At 25.8% G+C, this 25,951-nt stretch overlaps 1 protein-coding gene across 1 annotated transcript in view; it reads right to left on the reverse strand.

Annotated features, from left to right (window-relative positions):
- LOC111037517 (follistatin-A) overlaps positions 1–24,294 on the reverse strand; it is a 92,710-nt gene extending 68,416 nt beyond the window's left edge. The window contains exon 1 of the mRNA XM_022320145.1: positions 24,232–24,294. The gene's annotated coding sequence lies outside the window, so the exon portion shown is untranslated. The remainder of the gene's footprint in view (positions 1–24,231) is intronic.
- Between the last annotated feature and the right edge of the window lie 1,657 nt (positions 24,295–25,951).

Below are 25,951 nucleotides of genomic sequence, written 5' to 3' on the forward strand. Positions count from 1 at the left end.
AAAATCTTCATTTATAAATAAATAAAATGGATCATTATGCACATAAAATATTAATTGGTTTATTTGATATCAACAATAATAGAAATAATATAGGTACTTTTTAAGAACATATTTAATTCTCTTTATGTACATTAAATGCATGTATTATCATCATTTTGTAGTTTCTAATAAAATAATATCCCTTACATGTAAAATAATGTAGGTATTTATGAGCAAAAAATATCGTATTCGGTCAAGTGGTATACGAAATTTTTAACTGTGTAGGTGGTACCTTCATATAAAAAGGTTGAGAACCACTACTCTATTCGGCGATAGAGTTCCGGAATTTAATATTTTTGTTATTGATAATGAATAAGTATGCATGTTTATTGTATTTATTTATACACTTTTATTATAAACATGTAACTTGGAATGTATGATTTAATGATTATAATATATACAAGTACAACTTTGATCATATTTAGTACAGTATAATGTTAATGCATATAAATAATATTAACCAATAATCCCATATCATTTTTTTATTAAGTTTCTATTATAATTTCATATTTCAGAAACTACCTATATGGCTATATGACCTCTAAATTTGAACTCAATTACACCAAATATAAGCTTATTGGAGAGATATCAAGTATTCGTACTTTAAATTATTATTTGATGATGCTAATACAATTATTGATTATTAATATTATAATATACGCTGTACTTTACAAATTCATAATATTATTATGGTAAAATTGTCATTCAATTGTTGGTTTCATATCTATATTCCACTTATTTGAAGCTGTCGATGAATAAATGTGTTTTAAATAAATTAATTCTATAAAAGTCTTAAGAACAAATTTTAAAATTATCATGATTATTAATAAGCTATAGAAACTGAATAAAAAAAATGATTTAACTGTAATAAAAACCAATCATGTACCTATAATAATATGTATGTATAATTAATGAATAAATTCAATAAAAAAAATAATGACTCCAATAATATAATAAAAAATATTAAAGCCTGAAGGAAATGCAGACCAAATCTCATCAATACATAACAAATTTATAAAGTCAAATATTTCTGTAGACACGCATAAATAAAACCAAAATATTTATGAAATAAGTTATCTCCAGACAAAATATAATTTGGTACCTATTTCAAATTTGTATCTGCAGTCATGTCATGTATCAGGCCCATACCCATGAATAATGAATTATTCAGATTCCTAATATTTTAATTTTACTGAAATTTTAAGTAAACACTTTAAGATGCACAACTACTATAAATAAACGATTTTTATTTACTAACACCCTTTAATTAACGTGAAAATTACAATTCTGGTCTGCTACATAGTTCATGATTTGTGGCCTATCGTGGGTAATTAATTGAGAACTATGTTAATCCCTAATTAGTAATTAAGATAAATTGTTGTAATTGTTTTTTTGTAACATATGTGATAAGCCTCAATATCACTGTGAAGGTTGGCGCTCTCGTGCTGTCTGACATCAAATCTCTGAAAAGTGATTTATTCTATAACCGCGTAACCCTATCAACACGTGAATACTAACTCTTCGAGTGTAGGGCGTACAAGATCGTTGACATAATATACTGGGTGAACAGTAAACACCAATATTTCGAAAAGTATTAATGGTTTAGAGTATATGTTATATACCTATATATTATATAATATAATATTATATTATATTATTCCAAGTGATTGCGAAATAACATTTTTTTAGTACTTTTTATCGTTATTATTGTTTTAGTTTTACTTTTGAAGACATAGATTTTTAATTTGATACCTCTAAGCAGAATAGTTCTCTGTACATTTCTGATGATTAGACAATTATTTACAACTATTTAAAGCTTATACCTATGTATGAGAGTAGTAATACTGGCTTAGCTCCTGTCTCCTATATTGTAATGTTCCAATCGTCTAAAATCCGCTCATATAAACTTTAAAAATGTATAAGCAATAAATTGACTACTTATTCAAAATTTGATTCTAGATTCTGAGTGGAGCGATGATGATTTTTTTTTTGTATACAGGTGTCCCGTGAGGATTTACCCATTGCAATATCTCCTGAAATAATGAAGATATCATAATTCTGTTTTTTTATTAAGACTCACCGGGACAAACACTACAAATATTTCATGTTTTAATTTTTTTTAATGTTTTGGTAAAAAAGTTAAAAAATATATTTTTTTATTTAATTATTTAAAAAAAAATCGAAGATAGCCATATTGTAGAGTTAATTTTTCTGAAAATATTGACGTTTCAATATTTTGATTTCATTAATCTCCTGATTTTAAATATTTTTTCTAGTTTCTAGAAAAACAGCGAATTATTTAATACCATAGTGGCATAGTGGTAACAAACATGTGTCCCGCGACCCACGTGCTCGTACGGCCAGTGAACGCTTTCAGTGTGGCTCGCAATAACCATATTATTTTACTTCTTCTAAATTTATTGATGACATTTAAATAATTATTAAACAAAAATCAATATATACATATTTGTAATACTTAGTATTAATTAATACGGTTATATTATAATAATTATGATCAATAGATAAAATAAATTTATTTTGTTTATTTTGAATTTAGTAAAAAAGGTATTATGTCCGTAAACTTATAAATACGTAATAGCATTGATTTTAGAATATTCTAAAATCAATGGTAATAGTCAATATTATTATTATAATATTCGATATTATAATCTTGTATCGTTTTCTGATAAGATTTGATAAATAACTTATTGATCAACAAATTACCGTTTGATAACAATTAAACAATTATTCAATTGATTAAAAATTACCAAATTACAAAATATTATGTCTACCGTTTAATTTTAATAATTAAATAATTATTCCTAATTCTTAGTTGTATTATAAATTCGGGATCATAAATTTATTTATAAAGTACCTACACATTGTTTAACAATATGTAATTGCTCAATTATATCTTAATGCTTATGAAAAAAGTTACAATGGAACAAAGATTAACAAATGATTTGAATTTTAATTATTCTCTGCGCATAAAAATACCTATTATATTATTTAATAAAGTTTTAATATTATTTAACAAATTTTGCAGTACCTATTAAGTATTAGGTACATTAAAATTGTATTGTATTTAATGTATGAGTAATATTTTCATGGGCTTATCAGATTGAACACAATTTCTTTGAAGGTATTATTGGAAATATGTTTGAGCAATGTACCTAACTACCTATCATTAGTTGGTAAGTTATAATTATTTTATTTAACTATATTTAATTATATTTTATTATGATATAATTCTTTACAAACATTTGGTTGGTAGTTTGATGCCTACAGAAAATCAAAGAATAAAACATCAAATAACATTTTCAATTTCTCAAAACTTCAAATTACTTAACAAGAAAAAATTGCAAAGTAAAATATAATAAAGATTTCAATTTTATAGCAAAATAACATTTTTGTTACAATGTGAATATTATTTGTTTTAAACTAATTTATACTCAACCCAATTGTATTATATTCTTATTATTATTGAAGGATAATCTAAGCTAAGCGGTTGTCAACATTGAAGTATTTTTGGTAAGGTTGGAATTGTTTCAAGTTTGTTCTACAATCAATATATTACTATTGCTTGGTACCTGCAGGCCATTTAATAGTACTAATACTTACTAGTTATACCTATCATACCTAGAGTATGCAAATTTATGCATACATACAACCATCAGAAGACTAAAAATAGTATCGAGTTCATCTCAAATATAAAGCAACATAAATCAAATATTTGATTTTATTATAAAAAAAAAAATGTAAATGGTAAATTATAGCTTATAAAAAAAAATGTTGGTGGTAATTATCCAGGTACTTGCCTAATATTAATTTTTTAGATTTAGTGATTTAGTAAATTAGGAATTTTAAGTATTGAGCATTATGGATGTTTATAGATAACTAATAATATAGGAATTTAAATACCTACCTATTACAATATTCTCAATAGAAAATCCTATAATTTTTTTGGTGGCTTGAATATGTGTAGATACAAAACTCTAGGTAGTGGGTAAACGCGTTCTATTTCTCTGACTATCTCATAGCATATAAGTATGTTCACTTAATTACTAGGTATTAATAATAAATAATCCATTTAATAATCAAGTTAATGATTTGAAATTATTGGAATATTAATGTCACACTTGTCATGTATGTTTTAAGACTGAGGTCTTCAACCTTAATGAGAATTTTAGAAAAAAAAATTAAAAACTATAATAATTGTCCTTAATTTGTTATACATAGATTATTAAATAAAAAAATGTTCATGTTATAAAATTAATAATATAATAGCTATTATTTTGTTTTTTTTATACTTGACAAAATTAGTTATTGAGTATTAATGAATCTAATTTTTGTTTTGGATTAATTAGGTTTTGATATGATGTAATGTTCAGATGTAGAAATGTTACTAAACAGAGACATAAGATTAAAGAGAATTAGCATATAAAATTGGAGAAAAATTAAATTATGAGTTGATGCTCATTGTGATCTTTCACTATGATTTTAGGTTGAAGACCTTTTATATGTATATTTTTGTGTAAGAAGGGCATATCAAACACGCAGCCCATGGCTAATTTTTTGGATGGCTCACCACTAACAATATTGATGGATTGTAAAAATTGTAAAAACAAATTAAAAAAAAATATTGTATTTATTGTAATTATTATTGCAGATCTTGTATTAGATAATAAATACAAAGTATAGTTGAAATCTCTTTTAAGATTTACATATTGCCAAAGATCAGTTCAAGTAAATAACTTTAAAATCAATGATTCTTCTAAAAATAGACATTATGCACTTTCATATTACACATAATATGTATATTATTTATTAAAAAAATTAAATTTTCTACATGACATTGACATATGTGACATCAATCTTTCTTATGATGATGGTTAAATTGTTTGAAACACTTAAGAGTTTATTGTATTATACATGAATCCTCTGCTAGTTGAAAACCGTTACGTAATATTATAATAATACTCTTATTTGTTTTGAACATTTAGTCAACAAATTGTTAACTTGTATTATTAGGTGTTGATTTTTTTTTTATTCATCAGCTTTCAGCTTTAGTGAAAGAACCTAGGTTATAATATATATTATGTAATACATGTATATGATATAGCACTAATTATAGGTTTATGTCTACTTTTTTATCAACTGCCACTGTATGGCATATAATCTCATTTTGCATTTTTTCGTTGGTTTTTTTATTCAGTTGTAGTTCTTGCTATAATAATAACATTTTAAATAATTTTATAATTACTTCTTTGTTTGTACACATTTTAGTAGTTTATTATTATTTGTATTTTATAAAATAAAGTAATGTACATTTTATATTCAAAAGTACATTGTCCTCTTCAACCTGAAATTTTAAATTATTTGTGTTTTTTTTTAATTAGATACACCACTTTTTATATGAATATATATTTAGATTATTATTTATAGATTTTAATTTATTTTAGTATAGTAACAAATTGTTTCTATTCTCAAAATTGTAATATGCATGCATTGTAAAAAAAAAAAAAAAATGTTAACCTCTCCTCCAAAATATAATGTACATATACAAGTATAATAAGTAATGACATAAAACATGAAGTAAAATTTATTTGTAAAATTGTGGTTTTATTTCAATTAATTTTAGTTAGGTACCATACTAGTTTTCAATTTTGCTACATCCTCCAACAACTGACTATTAAGCGTATATTATCGATAGCGGATATTCAGTGATCATTTTTATCAAAACATTATATCATTTTGTAAACCAACAATAAACTAATAATTTTGTAGAAGTCTTATCAGAAAACGAGACAAGATAATAATATCAAAACAATGACTAAATAAAGTAAATAACTCATAAAACACCTATTTTTACTAAATCCAAAATAAACAAAATAAATTTATTTTATCTATTGATCATATTTATTATAATATAACTGTATTAATTAATACTAAGGATTACAAATATGTACATATTGATTTTTGTTTAATAATTATTTAAATGTCATCAATAAATTTAGAAGGAGTAAAATAATATGGTTATTGCGAGCCACACTGTAAGCGTTCACTGGCCGTACGAGCACGTGGGTCGCGGGACACATGTTTGTTACCACTATGCCACTATGGTATTAAATAATTCGCTGTTTTTCTAGAAACTAGAAAACATATTAAAAATCAGGAGATTAATGAAATCAAAATATTGAAACGTCAATATTTTCAGAAAAATTAACTCTACAATATGGCTATCTTCGATTTTTTTTTGAAAATAATTAAATAAAAAAATATATTTTTTAACTTTTTTACCAAAACATTAAAAAAAATTAAAACATGAAATATTTGTAGTGTTTGTCCCTGCGAGTCTTAATAAAAAAACAGAATTATGGTATCTTTATTATTTCAGGAGATATTGCAATGGGTAAATCCTCACGGGACACTCTGTATGTATAAGAACAAACTTAAGTACATAATATATAGAAGAACAAATTAATTCAATTTTCGATTTTAAGGGTGGTTCCTGAAAGCAAATTGGATCTTGTTAGTATCAATGGGCTGTCGACATTTAACATTTTTTAAATTGTTCGTATAATCGATAAAACCCATAGACAAATTGAGGAAAAGTGTGAAATTGAGTGAATGTTTACACAATACAGTTATTTTGTTGTAATTCAAGAACAAATTACCGTAGTACTTGAAATTTTCACCAAATGTTGATACAGTAAAACTTCCGTGTAACGGTCACCGAAGGGACCGGAAATAATGATCGCTATTTAGAAGTGGCCGTCCTACAGAGGTAACCGTTAATAGAAGTGCAGTACTTCCAGATGACCGCTATACACGTATGGAGTGCATAAAAAAAACCAAATACATACACAACAATGTGTACATACTAAAAAATGTATTTATGACAAGATATATATATTTATATATACGAATATGTATGTATGTATGTATGTATGTATGTATGTATGTATGCATGCATGTATGTACGTATGTGTGTATGTACAATTTAAAATTTAGAATTTGTGTACATTATAAACATGTACCTTTGTATGTACATTAAAATCAAAAATATTGAGTAATGTTAGTTTGTTTTAAATTTTTATTTTCTGAACAATGTTTTTTGAAATACATTTCTGCTGTTTTTAATAAATTGAAACCGTCTAGGTCGTCCTTTTGAAAAGTAATAAGAGCTCGTTGTTTTATTTGATTAACAACCCTGGTACATATTTGTTATTATTTTATCCTATAATTTGACCGTTATTTAGAGTGCTTGCTATATAGAGATGGTAATTATGTATTTTTCTCATAACACTTGACAAACCCAACAAAAATGGCCGTTATATAGAGGTGACCATCCGTTAGAGGGGATCGTTAAGGGAAATTTTACTGTATTAGCATTTTGAACTCATCGTTTAATTTTTTTTCTGTTTAAAAGATCGAAACCCTAATGTATTATGCAAGGTTAATCATAAGTTTGTATTGTAGCAATATTAAAATATAAAATATATTGTGTTTTATTAGTATTTTTATAGATTTTATGTTAATTAATAATTGGTATATAGGTATATTCATTAGATAAATACATAGGTACCTATACTTTTAAAACTATACTTACGAGTTATTGACATGGCTTATTTAAATGTATTATACATTTTACATACATTTTGTCAATATACATTTTTTTTCAATGCTAGAATTTCATATATTTAAAATCGTATATAGAACCATTTTCATACTATGTTATAGGTATTACGTTGAATGTTAATCATTATACTTTTTAGTATTCTTTATTTAAACATTTTAAATATTTCGAAAATTGTTCGTACTTGTTAAAAGTATAAACTAACATATACAATGCTTATGCCGTCTATACAGTATGATGTTTATAAGTTTAATGACTCAAATAATTGTGTATTCACAATAAGATGGCACGTCATACATACAATACAATATAATATTATGCACGTAACTTTAAACGATACAAATTGATTAACTAGCGGGTATGTAATTTAATTACTGTTGTAAAACATTAATTAAAAATAAAATTATACAGAGGTACATTTCATAAAATACAATTATATTGTTTACAGTTTAGTAAATACAAAATAATTATTAGTTTACAGGTAAACATTAATGGAGTGTCATTTTTAGTTTTTAACTCCTTTATCCAGTCTACCTACCTACTTACTTTTGTAAACCATCATAGTCGTAATTTTGCTAAAATCCAGGGAGTGCAAAACTACCCAGAAAAGTTACAAATTTTCTACAAAATGTCAAAATCCCTCGCTTTACATCCAAATTTATTTACCACATTTAACTCAATCCCAGTTCCTCGATCAAAATTGAATACACAATTTATTATTATCATAAATATGAACCAAGTAAATTTGATTGTATAAATAATTAGTGAACACTGCAGTGATTTATTACATTGAATATTGATATAATAAATATTAATACGTATTAACTAACAAAATTAAATTAAACTTAAGCGTCTACCATGTACAGTTGCTGCTGCATTGAACTCGTCAATTACAATTTTGAAATCTGCTGCGGAGTGGACTGTAAATTTCCGATACTGGTTACTTCAGATACTCAGGTTTAGTAGTGTATTAATTTAATTAATTATTAACAGTTTAGTTATTATAATTTAAATGCTCTTATTCTAGTGACACATAAATGTGTGCGGAGCCCATAAAACACGCTCGATAGTTTTCGACAACTATAACTATATACAATATTTTAAAGCCCGATCAAATGGCAAAACCGTCGGTCTCGCGGACCGATAACAATATAATATAACAAGATAAATAATCAGATAATATTATCTGGATTAATACGCGACGACGGAATCTATTAATCGATTTCTTTCAATTTGTAACGTAGCTATATATTACACTGCGGTCTTTCTTGTCCCACAGTTGTTCTGAGGTAAGTTTTAAGCCTCCGTAAGCAAGAAAAACTATCATTATTTTAAAAATATTTAAAATTTTGGCCCTAGTTAAACATTATAAATATAAAAAATTTAGGAGGTGCAAAATGATAGTTTTACACCCCCTAGAAAATTCTAAGGGGTGCGAGTGCACCCCTTGTACCCCCGATAATACGCCTATATGGTGTAAACCATACATTATAATTATTTATAATATATTTAAAAATATACTTAAAATAATATAGTATTAAACCTGTTACAAAATCGAACTAATGACTGCTATGTAATTTTCAATGGTTGAGAATTCCTTCTTAAATTCAGATTTAATGTATCTAGATCGAAATTCGAACGAGTAGTTTTTAAGTGATATAACTTTGTGTACTAACGATATAATGCCTATGATAATGGGATAAGTATGAGGGGTATGAGGGCTTAGATGATTGAAAATGTTAGAACATAATTACTATTGATCTATTAATAGGTATAAAATATAATTTGTATTAATGGTCAAGGTATAATATTATTACATATAGTTTATATTTTTAGAAAATCAATTTTAAGGACTATTGTCCTTAGTATAAACATTTTACTAACCCAGAAACTACTCATTAGAATTTTAATATTTTAATTTAGATGCTTGAAATTTTCAAGAAAATCATACTCTAAATAACTTGCAGTAAAAAAAGAGAGAGGGTTCTCGGTTTAAAAATATGAGTTTGTATTACCACAGGACCCTTCTTAATTATTACAAAAATATTAAGAATTTGAAAATATGGTCTTTACTTTTTATCTATACTTAAAAATATTAAAAATCAGAATTTTAATATGTATTATTAAGAGGTAAAATGGGGGTGCGCGTGTTTAAAAAATCACCCTGTATAATATTTTGACGCAATGATAAGTTAATAGATTCAAAAACCAATTATTAGCAAAGCTCAATATAAATCGTTATACATAAATTATAAATTATTATAAAACGTTAATTTCTTTTTTTTAAGTTATTCATTTTCAACATGTATTGACTGTCTATACACAATGTAATATTTAAGATATAACTATTTAAATTACAAGTGTCATGCCTGGCTGCATGAACAATCACTAAACATTTGAGGAATAAATATAATAAGCTGATGGTCCCTTAAAAATAATTTAATAGGCCATAGAAATAGAATTCTAAAATATGAATATATTATATTATATTATATATATATATATTTGTATGACTTGTATTTACTAATTATTAACTTATACCCACATGCATATGCAGAAATTCATTTCAATTTCAGGGTGGCTGCCAATTTGTACATTAATGTTTAATTGTATGTATTTAGGTATAAAACTATAGTGCGATATTATTAATTATTAGTTAGGTAAAGTAATCAACCTTTCTTAAAAATAATGTACTTATAGTTAATTTTAGCTATAATGTTTTATTGTACAAATGTGAGTTTATTTTATCAATATGGCTATGATATATTTTATATATTTATACAGAGTGATCCAACAAGTATGCTCACCCCCCTTTTTTCTTTAACAATGAAGTTTTTCAAAATCTAATTTTCGGAATCTTTAAATATACTTAAAAACCATATTTTCATATTCTTGAGATTTTTTTGTGTCACTCAAGGAGTGTCATGTGGCGATACAAACCTTTGTTTTTCAAATGAGAACCCCGCTTTTTTTCTTTAATATATTTAGCGGATAATTTTTTTTAGAATTTTGATGTATCGAAATCAATATTCGAAAAAGAGGGTTTCCTAGTTATTGGACAATTTGTACTAAGGGTAATAATCCATGATATGGATATGCTTATACAGTTCTACACATGGAATAAGAAAAATAACTAAATAAATCAAGAAGTTTACTTGCTATTTACCTAAGTGTTGGACTAAATAAATATAAAATGACGTATTATGTTATATTATGTGAATAAACTATAGATAACAACGTATACTGTATAAGCATATCCTTCTTCCCTATTATAAACTATATTATCCTTTTTTTTTTTTTTATTAAAAGAAAAATATGTACAATCTGTATTATGCTATACAATAAGTAATATGGTTAATTATTATTGGTTGAGGAGGTCCCTGGGCCAATTTCGTTTTAGATGACGTGGTGGATTATCGGGGAGAGTGAGACAAAATGTGTAATAACTATAAAACTACTCATTCAAATTTTGATTTTAATACATCAAAATTCTCAAAAAAATTTTCCGCTAAATAATTTATGGTAAAGAAGTGTAGTTCCCGTTTGAAAAACAAAAGTTTGTAACGTCACAGGACACTCCTTAAGTGGCACAAAAAATCTCAAGGATATGAAAATATGGTCTTTGAGTATATTTAAAGATTCCAAAAATCAGATTTTGAAAAACTTCATTATTAAAGAAAAAAGGGGGTGAGCCTACTTGTTGGGTCACTCTGTATATGACCAAGCGGCTAGTATCAACTGTGGGATTAAATAACGATTCTATTTAATTACTATTAATTAATACATATTCATAGATAATGAAGATCTAAAAGTCATCTTTGAGTAATTGTAAAATAGAGGATAATGACAAGAGATTCGAAATTATTTGCTGTAATACCAAAACATATATATGCTAAATTCTAGAAGCATGCATGATTAATGAGCTAACAAATGTTTGGATTGCATAACACAAAGCTGATTACAAAATATCAACAAACTTTTCAAAAGAATGAAAATTGTACACAAGAACATGTTACACAATCAAAACATACGCAAAAACAACACTAAAGATCAACCAAAGTTGTACAAAATTGAGATTTACATAATTTGCAGTATACAATTTGGGTGAGCGCGGAGCTAATTAATTGGTTTATTTGGCGCATAGTTAGTTAGTCTTAGTTAGTAGTATCTGACTGCTAAATTGTGCCTAGTTGAAATTCAAAAGATATTGATAAGAGATTACAATGAGTTATATAATTTGCATGTTTTTATTCGGTTTATGAACATAGTTATCCTCATAAGCGGAGATAATACAAGTGAATATTATGGTGGGGGACTTAAATATATTTGGTAGTATATTATAATGCCATGTGGATAAATCCACCACACCTTCCAACACATTTACCAATACAAACATTTTTAACAGAAACATTGCACACGCTTACCTACTAATTTATTACAAATATAATACCTAAGACATTTATCTAATAATATATTTGAATGTTTTAATTTTTATGTTGAATTATAACATAATACAGTAACCTTAAGATAATATTTCTTTTTTTAAAATTAAAATGTTATTATTTTATCAGCAGACATAGATAAAAACATTGCTCAGTCTGCAGTCATTTAAGCCTGGTTTTATTGGTACTTATTGGATATAGTAACATATGATATGGTACCGAGATTAGAGTCAGATGTAAAATCTTATTCAATAATCAGTAACCACTATTGATTTTGCAAGGAATTGTGCTACACGAGAGTAGCAGGTAAAACATTGCATACGTTAATTTACGCATATACGATGTGCGAATTCCTACACGAATATAAAAATGAAAAATGTAAGTAAAAAAAGGTATATATGATAGTTCCTACACGGTGGAAAAAAGGATATGCTTAAGTTGCTACACGGCAGAAAGTGGTATGTGTATAAGTTTCTACACGTTAAAAAAGTGTGCATATGTAAGTTTCTACCAAGTAAAAAATGTAATAATTTTAAAAAAATATACCGAACTTATTTTAAGTAATATTACAGCTTATAAGTTATCATACTGATGATACTGTATTAAATTAATAAAAATATCATAATAGCCAATAGGTATCATTTTAATAACTTATAATATTACATAAAGTTGCCTGGTGTGAGGCGGTGGTTGTCCTCAGTCACAAACGTTTTCTGAGGCCAAATCTCAGTCGGTGTCACTAGTTTCCGGATGGGTGACCACCCGGGTTTTAGTGACAAATATACATATATTCTAACCAACCAATGTACCCTCTTCACAGTTAAAACCTACTACATAACCTTCAAGCTAATGACTATAGATGTTGAACTGTTGAAGCCTTAAATAAATAAAATTAATAACAAATATTATATACAATATAGTAGGTATATTTTTATAACAACCATTGAATTATAAAATGTATGAATATGAAATGTAGGTACTACATATTTGATATTACGATTTTTTTATGTAATAATTTTTTTTTTCCATGAAGGAACTTACATATAGGTACACACCTTTCTTTTACTGTGTAGAAAATTATACATAGGTACCAGTTTACCAATTTCCCGCCATGTATAAACCTGTATTAAATTTTCAAGCTTTTCCACCCTCCGAGAAAAATTGTATTGACATTTATAGAAAAAAACTAAAAAAAAATTCAAAATTGTAATCAAAAACTGGTTTTTGGTCAAAATTCCAGTTTTTCCTAATATTTTGGTGTTTTTCTCAGTGCCTAGGAAAATTACAAGTTATTTTTACTTTTGACCTCCCCCCTCTCGAAATACTAACTAGAGTCACTTTTCTACTGGAATAGATGCTAGAATAAAATATCACGTAGTAAGTACTTTTACTGCCCCATAAGGTGACAACAGCCACAAAAATTAAAATAATAAAAAAACATTATTGTAACATCAATACATTCAAAGCTCCGCTTAGAATCTAAAATAGGTATACACATAATCGTAAGTAACTAAAAAAATTATTTTGGGAGGCCTACGACTCCTACCCTCCAACTCCCCCCCCTCAATCGTCAGCTAAACGAACTAGTTATGATATAACTATATAATTAATTAACCAATATATAGGAGTACATTCAGAGATCTTCCGAATTTTCGTACAATTTTGTTTTAGACATTTTTTGATAAATTACAGACCGTATCATATTTCTTAACATTATTTAGGTTAATATTCCCTACAATTATTTCATGCTTTGTAATGCATTTGATTGTAAATATACTTGAAAGCTTGATATGTTGCCTATCATTTTAGTAATCGAGAAAACTAAAAATTTGTGATGAAAATATTCTTTGTTTCTTAGAAATATACAGTATTATATGAATGCATAATTTAAGTAGTTGACTACACTATACTATTATACATGGTAGTGTTGTACATCTTTTACATTTGAATTAAAAATGCAGGTTATTTACAAAAAGTTTCTAGAGAAGTAAATACTTTTAAAATTATAAGAAATTATACAAAAAAATTTACTCTGTACTAGTTCGTAGTACGTTTTCAAATACCATAAATTTAAAAATAAAAATTGTTTTAATGACTTTTCTACTTAATAAATAGTAGTTGAAAACTTCTGCAGCTCTTAAAAAATGATATTATCTAGATAATTATTCAAATTGAAACACCAATGTAATATTTTCCATACGATATTACACCAGTTATATGTAATAAAACTAAAAAACGATAATTTTAATACCTATAACATTATAAATATTTAAAATGTTTTGTATTTTCATCATACGTTTAAACTTTTAACTTATAAGTATAAAATGTATAACCTTACTTGATCGGATCGCTTCCATTTTTAAACTAATTTTAAAAAAAACAAAAATATGAAATTAAAAAAAAACGACTTTAAGTATTGTATTTATCAAATGTTGTCTTACACATGTATTCATATAATTGTCTGTACAATATACATTATGTAAGTATATTATAATTTTTATTATTTGTATTTTTATTTGAATGATAAACAAAATCTACATGTAATCGATGTATCTACCCACAAAATATATTATCAGCTCTACATAGTGTATTTTTATTATAATGGACTTATCAAACCCGTATAAGAGTTGGTTTATTCATATAACAAGTATTTAAACTGAAAATATACTTGAAATTTTTAAACTTTAATAGATTATCTTAATTATATATATTATAAGTTATAAGTTCATAACTACACAAATCAACTTTCTATACGTCTACATTGAACGAACAAAATAATATGCTACAAATGCTACTAAATGTTTTTCCTCTGAGAGGAAAATTAACGAATCATAGATATGTTTTTGGGTATGGCGCAAAGGAAAATTATCTAGTAACATGCAACAGCTTGTTATAAATTTAATTACATTTTTGTTTTTATTGTTGATTTGTGTTTCTATGACATGCGTTACGAAAATCGACCTCACAAAGATCGGTTAGAAACTTAGAAAAATAAAAGTTGTAAACAGCCTGTAAAAACATATATATTGTGTTAAATTATAATATGAGTGATTTAAAATAATAGTCCTATTTACTTATTTAAAATGTATTCAATTTATTTTTAAGATCCCGAGTACAGTATATAATATAATATTACAATATTGACAATAATATAAATTATAATAATAATAATACAAATATATTAAAAACAAAATATTCTGTTCAATAAATATTAAAAATTTTAAGGAAGTAAAGTTACTCGTAAGTAATTCAATTTCTGTTTCGTTTGCCAACATCGTTCTATTGATAGATGAAGCTAAACCATAGTTTGTATTTTGTGAAAATACTTTTAAAAAAACTGGAGTAGACCTAGTTCTGTCCGGTAGGTTAAATTAAGAAAACTTAATAGTTCTGGACAATCAATATAAATATTTAAAAATTTAAATTATGAACACCATATTATACATACCTATACATACATATTATAATATGTATCTTAAATAATTATATTATGTGTATATTTCATAGAATATTTAAAAAAACATTTACCTACCCAGAGAAAAAAAATATTTAAAAAAAGTATACAACAGTAATCATAATAAATGTTTAAATATATGCACATACCTTTTTTTTGTTTATTCATTAGATAAAATGTTCTATTTCAGATGATTTGGACAATATTATACACAAAAAACTATATTAAATCAATTTTAAGGAAATCAACTGATTTCGTAGCGTTTTACAGTGTGGTTTAATAATGATAATTCGGATTGGGCCAATCAGCCTTTTATAGGTTCATACTGAGTGAGGGGAAACAAGCTGACAATGGTAGTGTACTAGTGCGTGTTTTTTGTAACATATAACATTAAAACCGGCTATATTTTATTCAATAAATTTTATTAGATGCACTCTTCCCTGGAAGAACGTCTTCCCCCTCTCAAATAGATCTCAGGGTGTTTTCTATGACCACCACATATTTTGAATTAATTACTGGAAACAATTTATAGTACCGTTCTAAGAGAAAAATATATTGTTACAAGTATAATAAGGTATTGCATTTTTTTTTTTAAATCCTGTTCGGCCACGGTTCAGGTGACATTGACGTTAAACTATATGAGATATAACTTTCACGATATATCGGTAACTATAAATATTAAATAATTATAATATACCCCCTAAATTAATTTAAATTAATATATAAAGTGTCTTGGGACCATATAAAGTTACTTTTTTAGTAAGTGCTACATAACATAATATAATTTTTATATTTTAAAATAGGTACCTACTAAAAAATTTGAATTGATAAGTCGCTTTATATTTATTTTAATTAAATATGTGAATGTGTAACAATATAGGTTTTCAAATTTAAAAATTAAATAGGACGTCTTTAAAGTAACTAAATCTTAATTCGAAACTTAATTTATAAAAATCTAAAAGCTAGACATCCATGAATATAATATATTATTGCTCAACAATTTATTTTAAACTCTTCGAGAAAAATGGAAGATTTATTGTAGGTTTTTGAATTAGTTGCCTATTTATAGATGGATTGAATTATTGCACCAAGCAGTAGGTATAGGCATTATTTGATTAACACTGTCCATCATAAACTAAAGATTTTTATATGCCATAATTTATCAGATTTGATTCCAAATTTGAATTACTAATGCAATAGTATAATTACTGGCTGGTCACATGATGAGCATTGTAAGACGAGTAGTTAGATACTAAAACCACTAAACCGTCCATTGAATACAATGCTAATATTATATGGTCCGATTTGTTTTTCCGATATTTCCTGAAATATATTTTGCTAGTTTGAGTTAATGGATAATATTGTTACTTTTAAATGATTTAGGGAAAAATAAAAATATTTATGTACAGTATATTAATATATATATAAATAATATATATTTGTAAAAGGAAGTATTCTTAGTTACACTATTTATAACTCAAGAACGGCTGAACCGATTTGACTGAAAATTGGTGGGGAGGTAGTTTAGAACCAGGAGACGGACATAAGATACTTATACTTTATCCAAATCGGTTCAGCCGTTCTTGAGTTATAAATAGAGTAACAAACACAACTTTCTTTTATATGTAATATGTAGAGATAGACTGTACGGCACGGTGGCCCGCGGGTTTCCAGCTACCTGCAACTTGACCTTTTTGTCCGTCAAATTATGTTTATTTTAACGGAGTTTACACGTCAGTCATTTTTACTTGAAAAAAAACATGGACCGAGCTTACAGTAGACCAGCGGTTCCCAACCTTTTTCATTCTCCGCCCCTTCAGTAAATTTAATAAAATCTCATTCCCCCCCCCCCCTTAAATTAGTGTTTAGGCGATTTTTTTTTTTTGTGAGCCGTACTAATAAAACATACAAAATACTTATAAATTATACAATATACACAACTATTTACTTTTATTATTTTTATCATTTTAAAAATGTATTATAAATCAACTTACGAAGTAATAATAATAAGTATAAGAAAAAAATATTGAATATAAAAACAAAAATTTTAACATAAAATATAAAATATAATATCTAGGTCAATCGACTCTATCGACTCTGTCGTTATACATAATATATAATTGTTATCGATGCCCGATAATCTGAAAACTAATATACTGTTATTAATTTTACACATCTAAAATAACATAATTATTTTCATAATTCCATCATCACTATATTCCCTCCTGGGGGGGGATCCCCCCCTCCGGTTGGGAACCGCTGCAGTAGACCTTTTGAACATTTCTTTTCTTCGTGCCGAGTTTACCAAAACCCATATATTAATGTTTAACGAAATTTTAGATTGGGATGAAAATTTAAAAATAGATTTGATTGCCCACTTTCTGATGACATTTTTAGCAACTCCCTTGTAAGCAAGGTATACCGTAAAAATATACGTATACAGTTACTCGAGTCATTTCCTTTATTTTTTAGTAAAGAGTAAATGGCTATAAAGCATTAATGCTCATTCTACATTAAAAAAAATTATACCTTTGTTTACATTGTTACAATATATATATTGGGGTTGTATCAGATACAAACTTGAATATTTCACATAATAAAACATATAGAGGAAAGAGGAGTCAAAGAGACTTCAACGTTCGTTGCATACAAAATATTATTCGAGAAACGCGAATATTATGCGAAAATCTATAATACAGTATACATTTAAAAAATAATCCAATTTCTATACTAAAACTGAGCAATATTTGTCCATGCATATTGTGTGTGTATTTTTAATACACTACCTAATGGATTTCGTCAGAATTTCGTAACCATAAATTTTTTGATAAAAGGAATTTATTGGTTAAGATCTTATCTCCGGCAAATTCGCGTTTTTGAGTTGATTTTAAAACTTTATGAAAATCTGAAATATCTATATTATTTCTTGGTTATTCCAAAGAACATAAAATATTTGGAAAATGTGTTTTTATAAAATTATCAAAAAAAGACAATTTTGAGAATAATGTTAGTTACGTGCGGTATTGCTGTGACAGTAGTGATAAGCAAATAAGTAAAATAGGTAAATCATTTATAAAAAATATTACACACATAGTCAATAATTAGGTATTATATTAACATTTAAAATAAAGCATAAATACGAGTATACATGAAACGGGCGCTCAAGACATCCTTAATTTTGTTTCGTTATACGATAATTAAAGGAAAATGTAATAAATGTACATTTTTCTAAAAACTGAACTTGACTAAGCCGGTCATCCAGTACTAATAGTTTAAATATTCCTGACATTTTCTACTAAATAGTTTAAACTAAAACAGTTTCAATTGTTCGTTTAATTATATACAGACTTTTAAACATTTAAAATATGTTTTGGATAACGATTAGTTAAATATACCCTTTGATATATACTTTTAAAAAAGTCAAATTTACTTGAACCCTCTAAAAATTAATCTTAGATAAACGTGTTATGTGTAATGTACTGCTAATAAATCATCAAGGTCTTCCACAACATTGGGATGATAAAAAAAAATAAAACGTTCATTGTTTTAACTATTTTTTCTGCATCCACAGTAATAATAATCCACCACGTGCATAGTGCATACATTGTAAACAAGGTAAGCCAATGACCTTTATTATTGAAGTCTTGAGCTATATAATACGAAAAAACAGTCCATGGTTTATTCGTACGCACATACATACCTACCAATAATATTTTCAGTTGAATAATCTCTTAAGAATTTGTTGATATAATAGCTAATATGCACACATAAAATATTTACATCAATTTTGGACCGAGCAACAAGATCATACATTTAAGTTAAAATAATTTATTCGACTGGTTTTATATTACCTTATGGTTATTAGGTAAAAAAAACAAAAATGTTTTCTATTCATTGATTTAATATCTAAAAAAAAAGTGTACACTGTACATAGTTCGTTTCCTTTCTACAATTACCTATCCATTCAATGTGAATTTATTGTATTTTTTTTTTTATTTTAATTTAAAAATCAAGGACTAACTTGTTTTACTCCCAATTTTTTTTACGATTCTTTTAAAACTAAGCGCATTATTAATCATGTTGTATGCATTTTAAAATGAACTTCGTAAAACTACGCATAAAATACCCTATAGGCTATAGTTAGTTCAAACATCTTTTGGTGTTTTATTGTTTAAAAAATGTATTTTATTAAATTGTGAGCAGTACTGACTTAAATTTATTTATTAGTTAATTTAGATCTAATCCATATAATATTATAGTATAATGTGTATAATGCAGTAAACAAATATCACAATGTTATTATATACATAGAGCGATGTAGTGACGTTAATTTTGAATAGAAAGAACCTGACTGCATAGAGGTAATATATTATACAAAATAGCGTTTTAAAAATAGAATCTTTAATAAATGTACATCCTCAATTCGAGGTATACATAATTAAGCATGTGAATTTAAATCAAAAGTTACATTTTTTTTATAATAAGTTCACATTATACGATATACGTTAGGTTAGGTTAGGTAATTGCCTACCTATATAATACTTTAATAACCATTTTAACAATATAAAATTATAATTATTTGATTAATATCTCAACAATTATCTTTTGATATGGTAGTTTTTTAGAAAAACTTTACTTGAATAATAAAAATTATTATAAAAGAATTTTTAAATTCAAATTCAAAATGTTTTTTAGTACAATTTAATACAATTCTTTTTATTGTTAAAAAATATACATGTAGGTACTGCAGTAGTTTATTCTAAGATCAATAAACGGTTTTCTCAATATTTTATCGTTTTTTTTTTCTATTTATTTAATTACGGCCTACGTATATTTAATCTACAAGCAGTCTAAAAACCTAATAATGGTGAATAACCCCAGTAAAGCTAGGTAGCAAGTTTATCCTTCCATTGAGTAAGTAACTAGGAGGTGTCCTTAGGCATTTGTAAGAGTATGAAAACTAAAGGTTTTTTTTAGAAGATGCCGTACCCTCGTTTGTTGTCACCTTCTTTCTAACGCATAGTACTATAGTAGTAAATATTATTACAACACATTAACAATTTTTAAATGCTCTAACTTGCTTCAAAATTAAGATATTAAACAAATTCAACTGACCTAAATGATATTCTTAAATTTAAATTTGTTAATAGGTCGAATTACTCTAAAATAAAAAATAACAGAGTAAAATGGATTATTCTGAAAATATTTGCATTGCATGCGTTACTTAAATGAAAATAACGAGGGCTGGATCTTGGGGGATCGGAATACTTGCCCCAGAAGACTTGGTTGGGTTCGCCAAATTGCTAAATAATAAGTGGAGATATCAACAGTTTTTATTCATTATATAATGACTAATGAGTATTATAATTAAAATCACAATTTTCATGTTAGATGATAAAATGTTGTTTGAAATGCCATTGAGTAATGACAAAAAAACATTCAATTGACTTATGTAATAAGTATGAAAAAGACTTGAATAGAATTGAATTTATTCACGAAATTGAAAGTTTTAAACAACATATTTGTGAGTTAGACGACTCACTAAGATATGGAATTTGTTTTGAAATCCAAAATTGTATTTATAAAAATAATGTATAAGATGCTTATATTATGCTTATATTTCAATAGCATATCAAATATTTTTAACTTAACCTGTGACTTCAACATCTTGCAAACGAAGTTTTAGTAAGTCAAAATTAATGACATTCTATCTTAGATCTTCAATCAATCAAGACAGACTCAACCATCTTTGAATTATTTCAATCGAAAATAGCCACAATAGCCACTAAATTTGGATAATAAAGATATTATAAGCAGCCAAAAATAAAAATGTAATGATAATTTGTTTTATGTATTCAACTTAATTAAAATAATCATATTCATTAGTTAATTTCCTACAAACTAATCTCATATATTAGCTAACATTGTATAATCTTATATTATTAAATTATTTTTTTTTTAGAATTTTGGAAAATTATATCGGATATCTGTGTTAAAATTGTATATAACGCACAAGTCAAGAAATAAATTGTATTTTAAGGTTTGTATTTAATACATATTTTTCCTAATCAAGAATATACTATCTATTTTTTTTCTTTACCTATTATTTTTCTTTTTAGACAGTAAGTAAGTATAATAAGCAGTGGAATAATGTAGGGGGCTGAATTATGAATGAGCGCATATTTAATACTTTAGCCTGTGGAAAAAACATGCTGTATACGTCCCCAAAGAGAACACATAAGATACGAAGTCCTCTTAAGAGTTTAAGGATATAGACAATTTTAACCACAAATTGTAATAAAAAATATATATAAATGCAGCATGCTAGTATGCTACTAGATGTGTTACCTCCGCAAGGAAAATTGTGGAATCATAGAGATGTTTTTGGGTATAGTGCAGTAGAAAAATATCTAGTACAGTTTGGTAGAAATTTAGTGAATTAAGAATTGATTTTAGGAAGAGACAAAATAGATTGATTTTTAATGTATATTTTATTTTATTTTTTGATTTGCGTTTAACAGCAATAAACAAAGCGTTATGCAAAAATATCGGGTAGAAAAATGCTGTATCCAGCCCAAAAACGTACAGAAAAATATAAAAAAAACATATAAAAATATAACACCTATTACCTATTAAATTAAAATATAATATATTTTAATTAAAATAAATATAACACTATTTAATCTATGATAATTAATGTAATACATTTACAGTTTTATTAATATGGTAAGAATCTTGCACAGAATCCGACTTCATTTACAGAAAAATTAACTAAAAAAACTAACATTTTTAAAAAGCTAAAAATATGGTGAAGGAGACTTCCCTCTTTGCCCCTCCTGCAAGATACTTCTGAGATTACAACGATGGTTAATTTCAATTTTAATTCAACTATTAATCATTGTACAAAAATAATAATATACTTAATTATGTAAAGTTGTAATCTACTTAGTTAAAATTGTTACTTTACCTTTAAATATCCAACTTCCTCGTAATATATACTTCAAATAATAATCAAAAAAACGTGGTTATATTTTCAATTTTTTGAAGCGATGTAAGACAACTACTTATGAATAACCTTGTTTTAAATGTTCAAACCTTGGGTAAAAAATTGAAAACTTTTGAACTACTAAATAATTTGCGATAAGTTCATATGTCCATAAATAGTTATAAAAGTAGCAAATTTTAAAAATTGTATACCATGTCTACAAAATGATATTAACTATGTATATTTAGCAATATAAACGTGAAGTCTCTATACGGTGTTTATTTTTCTGTTTTAATAAAAATAAATAAATTTGATTTTATCAAAAACTGGTGCTACTGAAATATTTCCCTCTTGCCGCTGTTCTTTTATAATTTTCCCAACAACTTTTAAGCTTTTAAAGTACTATAAACAAAAAAATTGCAGCAAGAATCCACCTTAAAAAAAATTTGAGTGAAGCACATGTAATAACAGAATCTGTAATGTTTTTTTAAGTCCGTAAAATAAAAATATTATCTCTATACATCTTTTAAGAATACTTTGTTCATATACTGAAACTGAACCAATGTGATTGGTGTACAGTCATTACAGTTCCACAAAATAACAAATACTTGTAATGAAATTCATTTTCATATCATATTATAAATATATGTACTTATACAACGTTATTACTTATTATACATAATGTTTAAGTTCTTATAATTAATATATTGATATTGTTTTATTATATATACAAATCTAAATTACTAAATTAAAAATAAACGTTTTTAAAATAAAATATATATATCTCTAAAGCGATTTCCATTTATGATTTATGCCTTTTTGATAGTATGCTCAATTAATTATTATTTTACACTGTTTTACGAAATTGAATTTAAAGATTTTTGATACATAGCTCTAAAGATCGATTCTAGTGATTTAGAAATCGATTTTATGAAATTTAATAATATTTTTTTTAACTTTATGATTTATCCTACAAACCTGAATTATTAAATTATTTTTTGCTTTAATCTAGAATAATAAAGAATTATTTACCTACGGTCTTTAATAATTATATTAATTTTCAAGTTTTTTATTAGCTATCAAAATTCAAAATATACGAAAATATAAGAAAACGAAATGATATTCAAATATTTGTATTTATACTACATAATAACATAACATACTAATACTATAGACTCTATAGTATTAATGTGTTAATGTGTTATAGTATAGACAATCAGGAACTACTCAGGATCATTGGTAAAAAATAGTACAGGAGAATGTACCACAAGAAAAACGATCACTTGGACGGCTGAGATTACGCTGGGAAAATAGGGTAAAAGAAGACATAGGGAAAGTGAGACCAGGGATGGATTGGAAGGATGTAGCATTGGATAAAGAAATGTGGAGGCAAATTTGTTGAACGACATGGTCTTGAAGACCGAAGTCACGAAAGAAGAATAAATATAAGCTATAGAGTCTTATGGTGTATTGTAAAAATGCAGAAATTCTCTGAATTTGAGTAAAAATCAATATCTCATATTTTTTAAAAAAAAAGGTAAAAAGCAGGTAATTATTAAATAAAATTAAATATTTAGGCACCATAATCAATCTATAAGTATGATTTAAATCTAAGTTTTTTGTCTTTAATATTACTTTAAAATTAAAATACAACAAGTATAGTTTTACTTACAGCTGACGAATAGAAAACGACCATAAAATAATGAAGACCTACATCAGATAGGTGTTATACGCAATACACATACTTCTCCGTGAATATACCTAGTATTAACTGAATAGACCAAGAAAATCGACACTAAACAATAAAAATAATGTAGACAAAAAGAAGTGGGAAAATATAAAAAAAAAAATCAAGACCATTATAAAATTTTGATTCATTTTTATAGGTAGCTAGGTAGTACTATATGTACGTGTATATTTTTTATCAATGCGCCGATTTCAACCGTGAATAATTTTCATGTCACTTAAATAATTGCATGCAGCTACGATTTTTCTAAACCCAATGTATAATGTTTAATGGTTTATATTATGTTAAAAATTAAGTACACTTACCTCTAATCATATAATACTCATCACATATTGACATGTGTAGACATTAACGTAATTGCAATAGAATTATTACTTACATACAGGCATACAGCATTATTGATGCATGTAAAATACTTAGATTAAAGTGTAGATCCTAGTATACATTATAGGTAATTAATAATAATAATTGTTATTTATAAACCTTACAGAACACATATTTAAGTTTAAAAAAATGTAGAGTGTTATTAGATATTATACGTATTCCTCTATAAGGAAAATTGAGGAATCGCAGATATTCTTTTCAATGGAAAAATATCTAGTACCATGCTACATTTTATCATAAGAATTTATTAAATTAATAGAGTTATAAATTGTATTGTTAATTTCCGTTTCTATGGCGAGGATAAACCGATAAACAAAGCATTACCCAAAATCAGTTAGAAAAAAAAAGTTGTATCTATAATAAACAAATAATATATTCCAATATAGTTTCATAATATTCCATATTTTTTTACGTACATTTATGGACATGATGATAATGCAACAACCTCAAAGCCGCTATACTCTCCAACGACTCCGAGGAAATAAAAATTAATATTTTTAAATTTTAACATTTACTAATTAAATTGTATTATTTTAACTACATTGAAATTGATATATTATTGTCATTTTTCTGTAAATTATGATAAATATATATAAATATATCATTTTAAAACACCGATACCATTTACAGAGTGACGACCGACGTTGGCAGATTAACGAGTTGAGTGAAAGTTAGCACAGTCAAACAGAGGTACCCAACAAGAAGTTGGTCTACTATTCCACTCGTCTAACTTTAGAATAGGTTCAAATATTAATATTAGTTACTGTTCAAAATTCAATTTGTGTACATCAAAATGCATCATTCTTGGGGATATGAAATCAAAAATGTACGTCGTCATTCATAAAAATTAAAAATAAAAAAAAAATTACTTATAAAAATTGCAAAAATATTATTTCTTTCAATAATGTTGTTTGCTTCCTAATTGCTTCAAATTATAAAAACAATATATTATCTAAAACGTTAATTCTTGGTTATTTTCAATTTATCGAATGTTTATACTGTTGAACGAACCATATTATGAGTATTGAATATGTTATACAACAAGTAACAACTATGGAGGTTGAATCCTGGGCCGGACTAAGTTTTAATATTTCCAATCGTCTACATATTGTCTTGCATATTTTATTAACAGTTAAAAAAAACGTAGGTGTTAATTAATATTATGACTTATGAATATTACCATTGATTATAATATATAGTACTCAATGATATTACAGATACAATGACTACCAACCAAGCACGTATCATTGCATATTATTGT

This window comes from Myzus persicae, unplaced genomic scaffold, assembly GCF_001856785.1.
Source record: "Myzus persicae strain clone G006 unplaced genomic scaffold, MPER_G0061.0, whole genome shotgun sequence".
Classification (NCBI taxonomy): domain Eukaryota; kingdom Metazoa; phylum Arthropoda; class Insecta; order Hemiptera; family Aphididae; genus Myzus; species Myzus persicae.